Source organism: Arvicanthis niloticus, chromosome 5 (genome assembly GCF_011762505.2).
Source record: "Arvicanthis niloticus isolate mArvNil1 chromosome 5, mArvNil1.pat.X, whole genome shotgun sequence".
In the NCBI taxonomy this organism is placed as follows: Eukaryota; Metazoa; Chordata; class Mammalia; order Rodentia; family Muridae; genus Arvicanthis; species Arvicanthis niloticus.
Window position 1 is genome coordinate 11,544,786 of NC_047662.1, and position 6,431 is coordinate 11,551,216.

General features: G+C 48.9%; 1 long non-coding RNA gene across 1 annotated transcript; it reads left to right on the forward strand.

Annotated features, from left to right (window-relative positions):
• The first annotated feature begins 66 nt into the window (after positions 1–66).
• On the forward strand, positions 67–6,165 carry LOC143442290 (uncharacterized). The gene is made up of 3 exons (XR_013110332.1): positions 67–758; positions 2,217–2,471; positions 4,997–6,165. It is a non-coding gene; the product is annotated as an uncharacterized LOC143442290 (long non-coding RNA).
• The last annotated feature ends 266 nt before the right edge of the window (positions 6,166–6,431 follow it).

Genomic DNA, 6,431 nt, shown 5'->3' on the forward strand with positions numbered 1-6,431 from the left:
CATTCCAAAGCACAGGCAGAGGGAGCCCAGTGCGACCCCACTCGGGCGGGAAAGTGGGACCTGTCGCACAGACCTGGCCAGTGGTGCTCAAGACTAAGTTCAGTGACGGATCCCTGGAGCGATTTCCATGGGGCGTGTCTGGGGCATGCGCCCGGAGCGCCACCCTTGTCTCTGCCAAAGGGGCCCAGGTCACTCTAGCTCCAAGTCCGGGACAAAGCCCGCAGGCTTCCAAGTCCCCGCCTGGGGCTGCAAAGCTGAGAATTGGCTAGGCTCCAAGATGGCTGGGCTTCCCTTTGACCCCCTCCTTCCTCCCACCTGCTTTCGTCCCACCTTCTGCAGGAGGAGGTTGTGAGCCAGGCGGGTGGCTGCCAAAGTCCCGCTGTGACTGGAAGGATGGCCAGGGCCAGTCAGCGTTTTCCATGCTGGTCCTGAGCTTGGAGATGAAACTGATTATCCTCCCAGCACGGATCTTCGGTGGCTCAGAGCAAAGCCAAAGCAAGAGGCATTGGGGCAGTTTGGAGGTGAGTGTCCTGGAACCAGAGCCTCCTAGCGCCCCCTGAGCTTCTGAGATACCCTCTGTGAAAAGGCAAGGGTAGGGACATCTCACCACTCCCTTTGAGGACTGAGGAAGACCAGAAGCAGTGTTTGGGAGTTACCAACTCTTCTGTCCCCATCAACCCTTCATTTTGATGGCCCGGGAAAGTGATCTGGTCAGAGATATGCCAACAACGCTTAGAACCCAGCTCCACAGAGGTGAGGTAGGTCTTAGACGGTGATAGAATTCCTTCCCTTCCTTGCCACTTTTCAAGCCAACCCCGTGTTCTACTCCCCCACCCCTGCTCTGAATGTTTTCCGTCTGGAAAAGCCCCTACAGTGCTACAGGGAAGTTGCCCTGCAGGTGGCTATTTTAATCCCAACACTCTGGAACTGAAAAGCTCAGCCCCTGGCCCAAAATAACCCACGGAACAGCTGTCAGTTTCTGGCCCCCATTGACCCTGCCCCAACCCCTGGCACTGCTGGGGATTGGTGGAGCCAGCTATTCCGATGCCTCAGAGCTAAGTCTGGGTATTTTCCCCAGTTTGGAAAGAAGTTGGACTACCTCTTTTTCCAGTTTGTAAGCCAGTTGGTGCCTCTGAGCCAGGGATCGGGCAGTTGAGCCTTTGGGGCAGAGCCAAAGACCCAAGAACTTGCATGAGTTCCAGGAGGGGCTGGGTGTTGCCCACCCTACCCCCCCCCCCCAATCGCGCCTCCTTTGAACACATCCTGGCCACCAAGCTAGACCTGCAGTCCCTGTCTTGTATTCCAATTCTCTCCCCGGGTCCGCACAATGTCTTGCAAGTCCCAGTTTCAGGGGTTCTGCCTTTTGAAACGGAAGTATAGTGTGGAAAGGATCAGGGTGGGTGAAGGTATCTTAGCCGCATTGATGCTGTTAAGGATGCAGGAAGGCAGCCAGAGAGAGCATGTACCACCACTCTAAACTCTGCAAAAGCATCCTGAAAAGAGAGCTCTTGTCTTTCAGCCTAGGGTTCTGTTCTGGGCTGAGTAGCCCCTGTCGGAGCTGTAGGTCTAAGTGTGTAATAGGTGTCTTCCTGTCAAGGGGTCTGGTTAGCTTCAGCTCTGCACTGTGAGTCAGATCTCCAGTCTTTCCGCTGGTGTCTGTACCTGGTGCTATCACTGACTACAGAATCATAGAGTCAGTTCCTCCATCTTTTTGAAGATATCCCAGACCTTGTCTGTTAAAATTTACTACCCTGGTGAGAGGTGGCCTTTTATCTAGGAAGAAGACACCAGAGTAAACATGGCGCTCACTCACAGGTGACGTTGATCAACATCAACAGCCCCTTTCTATCTAGTACATGCACAGTATTTAGCCAATAATAACTCACAAAACAGGGCCATGCTTTGATAGCAAAATAACACAAGGGGCTTCTGGGAACAAAACAGCTGAGAAATGCCTCTCCTTGGCTGTAACTCCCTTGTCCTGAAATAAAGAGGAAATGTTTCCTCTGCCCTTGCACAGACAGTGTGAGGGCATGAGGGAAATTATTTGTGCGGAAACGTGACTTGGAAAATGTTGTAGAAGCCACGAGTGGCTTCTACAAAGTGGCCACAAATCTCCCTGTCGGGAACTCCTTGCTTTTGGCTTTAAGTGTCTCCCAAAGTGATCCCGTGGATCCTAATCTGACTTGTTTTCTTTTATTAATTAACATCAACAGGGCAAGATTGAGGCTCAAGAGAATCAGGAGGCACCACCCCCATGCTGTAGAACTCCCATTCCTTGGGAAAATCAGCTTTGCCACCTCTGATATTTCTTCCTCTTGCAAGAAACAGAGCCGAGATCTGAGCAAGGTCATGAGTCAAGGACAGGAGCTGGACATAGGATGCCAGGATTGTGGGTCCCCACTTTGGGGCTCACCCACTTTCCCCGGACCCACATGGGACAAACCTCTTAGGAAGAGGACAAAATGCAGGTAAAGAGGCCTGGGGAAACTTCCAGAGTGTCTGTTTGTCCTGTGTTCACTCTTGGAGGTAATAAACATACCAAGATTCCTACTCAAGAGACTCTAGATGAGGTATAAAAGGCCGAAGGCATTCTGGTGGATGTTTCTAAAAAAAAAACCTAACACTCAGATCATTTGAGATAGCTCAGTGGATAGAGGTGCTTTCTATCAAGTCGGATGAACTGAGTTCGATCCCTGGGATTTAGATGATGGAAAGAGAGAGGACCAACCCCTACAAGTTGTCCTCTGACGTACACAGGTACTCTGTGGTACTTGCGTGCCTACACATATACCTGTGCACATACACACAGGAATGCGATTTCATTTCATTTCTAAAAACGCCTAATTGTTTGCATTAACACTTTTATTTCACATGTATGCATGTTTTTGCCTGCATGTATGTCTGTGCACTACTTGTGTGCCAAGGAGGTCAGAAGAGGACTTGGGTCTCTGGGAAATGGAATTACAGATGATTGTGAGCCATTGTGTGGATGCTGGAAATCAAACCTAGCTCCTCCAGAAGAGTGGAGAGTGCTCTTACCTGCTGAGCTATCTCTTCAGCTAATATATATATATATATATATATATATATATATATGTATATTATATATGTAATTAATATAAGGTCTTATTCTGCCTTTCCCCTCCTCCCTTCTACCACCCCTCAATCCTTAAACCTCCTTTTACTTCCTAATCTTCATCCAGAGATCTTTCTGTCTTATCCTTTTCCCAACTTTCTCAATTAGCCAGGAGGTAAGGTCCAGGAGAGCTGTGTGCATTGAAGTCCTCTGGAAATCCCCCAGAAGGGCCAGGATCCTGAGAGTAAAAACCAATCCAACAGACAGGCTCTCCCTTTTTGTTGCCAGACTGACTTCTAAATTAACCAAAATCCCAGGCCTTGACTCCTAAGTAAGATGATGCCAGTATGTCAAAGGCTATGTTGGAATCATAACAATTGTGGCTGGTGTTTGGTGATGTCATTTGGATTACTGGTGTGAATCACTTTTTGATCAGTGCCTGGCTGCCAGGGCAGGAGGCATGAGGACATCCCCTTGGACGTCCCCTGGGGATGAGAGCATACTCTATCCCTTTTCTCCCCCAACCCTGAAGCAGCTTGATGCAGATGTCTGTGTCCCTCACTAAAGCCTTCAACTCAACTCCTGATCCTTCTGCACCACCACCACCAGGGGGTGCTATGTGCTGCTCACACAGGTTCCAAGAGGGAAATGGAGGCAGGCGTTTCTTCTACACACACACACACACACACACACACACACACACACACACACACACTTCCTCTCCACCTCTCATCTCCTATACACTGGCAAAACCCCTTCCCCATTATCTCCTTACCCAAGCCATGGAGCTCTCTAACTCTCACCAGAAGTCTACTCCTGCCCAACCCCCAACTCAGGATTCCAAGAGTCAAGGACGTCAAGATGGCTATTGAAAATATGCATCAGAATATGTCACCCCCTGCTCAGATGCTGCCGATGGGTTCCTGTGTGTGAGACAGAAAGCTCTCTTAGATCTCGGGATCACCTCCAGGTGTTCCCTGAGTGAGGGTGGAATCTGTGACTTGTCTCTGCAAGACGGATTACAGAAATGGAGAGGGATGTCACATTTGAGACTGGGTGACAAAGGACAGTGGTTCCTTTCCACGTTGCCAGCAGATTGTCACCTTCTTGGCTTGCATAGTTTGATGGAGCAAGCTGCCAGCTTGGAGTGGCCCACATGGCAATGATTGGATAGTGACCTCAGAGCAATGGCCCATGAAGAACTGAGCCTGGCTGACATCCACAGAAGCTTAAAGCAGAGCCTTCCGAGTTGAACTTGAAGCTGTCCACAGGCCAACCTAAAGTTTTTTCTTACCCAGAGAAGTTGATATAAAACCATGGTTAGCTTTAAACTATTAAATGGGAATGGGGGGGGTGCGATTTGTTATACAGTGGTAGCTAACTAATACAGTCACTTGGAATAAAATCTCACTAGGCCTGGCTCTATGTATCTTTTCCACTGGGGCTTGTGACCCTTTCTTTGCATATAGTTTACTAGCCTCTGGCTAGCCCAACCTTCTGTTTTTGTTACTTCTTATCGGTTTCTGCCCCAAGGTCATTGCTCTAGTTGTATCCTCTGTATAAACACCCCACCCCCTCACCCTGCCCCCACCATGCCCACAGCTTCTGGCTTGATTGGTACCATTCTGTCCTTTGGGTTTTCTCAGTCCAAATATCATCTCAGGACTACAGGCCTGCCTCTACTTCCCAGCTTCTCCATCAGTCTAAACATCCCTGTCTTCTTGTCAAAATGCCTATTATCACCAGCCGGGCTCACTTGCCGGTTTCTTTCCTTACTCACTCCATTGTCCCTCATTAAAATGGAAATGGGACACTGTATCAGTCAGGGTTCTCTAGAGAAACAGAACCAATGGAATGAACATATATCACAAAGGGAATTAATCAGGCTGGCTTACACAATGTGGTCTCATGGTCCAGAAATGGCTGGCTTGCACACTGGAAAAACCGGGAACCTGGGAGCTGATCGCTACCTTCGGTGGCAGGATGTCTCAGCAATTCCAGTCTGGTGCTAGAGGTCTGGAGGATTCCTGGAGAGCTGCTGGTGTCCGTCCAGGTTAGGAAGCCAAAGAAACTGGATTCTAATGGCAGTGGACGGTGGTGGGGCAGCAGCAACAGTACCAACTCCCTCACCAGAAAGAAGCCAAGTCAGGTGGTAAGTACTGATTTCTCCTGGGATGTTTTTATATCTGGGCCACTGGAAAGTGAGGGCATCCTCAAGAACACACCCAGAAGGGTGCCTCTTCAATGACTCCATATCCCATATAGTTGACAATCGCCATTAACCATCACAGATGCTTGGTCTCAGTTCCTAGAATCCACCTCGACACTCAAGAAATGTTTAAAGCATTAACTGGCTGTCTCCTGCAAATGATGCTTCTTCTCCAGGTTTCACAGTCATTTCTATGGCAACCCCACCTAGATAAGACACTTGCTTAGTCTTCTGGGATAGAGCAAAGGCATTGTCTCTCCAAACACAGCCTCTGATCTGATCCTGAGACGTCAGGTAGTGGTGTGTGTGTGTGTGTGTGTGTGTGTGTGTGTGTGTGTGTGTGTGACAGAACACCGAGTTGTACCCCAGCAGTAGCCTGGGAATTTAGGGTTCCTCCAAATACACTTAAGAGTTCCATCGCAAGCAGGCAGCACACCACAGGTTACTCCACCCTCCACAAACCTTCAAAGTCTCCTCCCAGTCTGTCTTTCACCTAACCTGCACTTAACTTTAGAAAACTTGACTTTCCAAATTCACCCAGACCTTTTGGATTTTCCTTCTTAGAAGAACGAGTGTTCTACGAGGTGTGGGGTACAAGGATGGAGCAGACACAGCCCTATCCTAAAGGGTTCTGGGGTTTAGGAAAGGAGCCACAAGGTAGCTCAGTAGTTGAACCTGGGTTCAATTTTCAGCATCCACGTGGTGGCTCACAATCACCCCCAACTCCAGGTCCAGGAAATCTGATACTCTCTTATGGCTTCCACAGACACTGAATGCACACCATGTATAAACATGCACGCAGGTAAAACATACATGCAGGTAAAACACACACAAACACACACACACACACACACACACACACACACACACACACACACACACAAATAAATCAAGTCCATACAGTTTTACAAAGTAAACTGAAATGAGAATGGTAAGCTTGGGTAAAGCAGAGCCCAAAGCCTCGGCCCTGCATTCAAAGCCAGCGTTTGTCTGCAAGCGTGCTACTCATGTGCAAACATGCATTGACCCATGCATGACAGTGTTGAGGCTGGAGGCTGCCTTCTGTATCTTCCTCCTTCACTCTCCACTACAGGTTTTTGAGAGATGGTCTCTTCCCTAAGCTGGAGGTCATCATCCCATTGA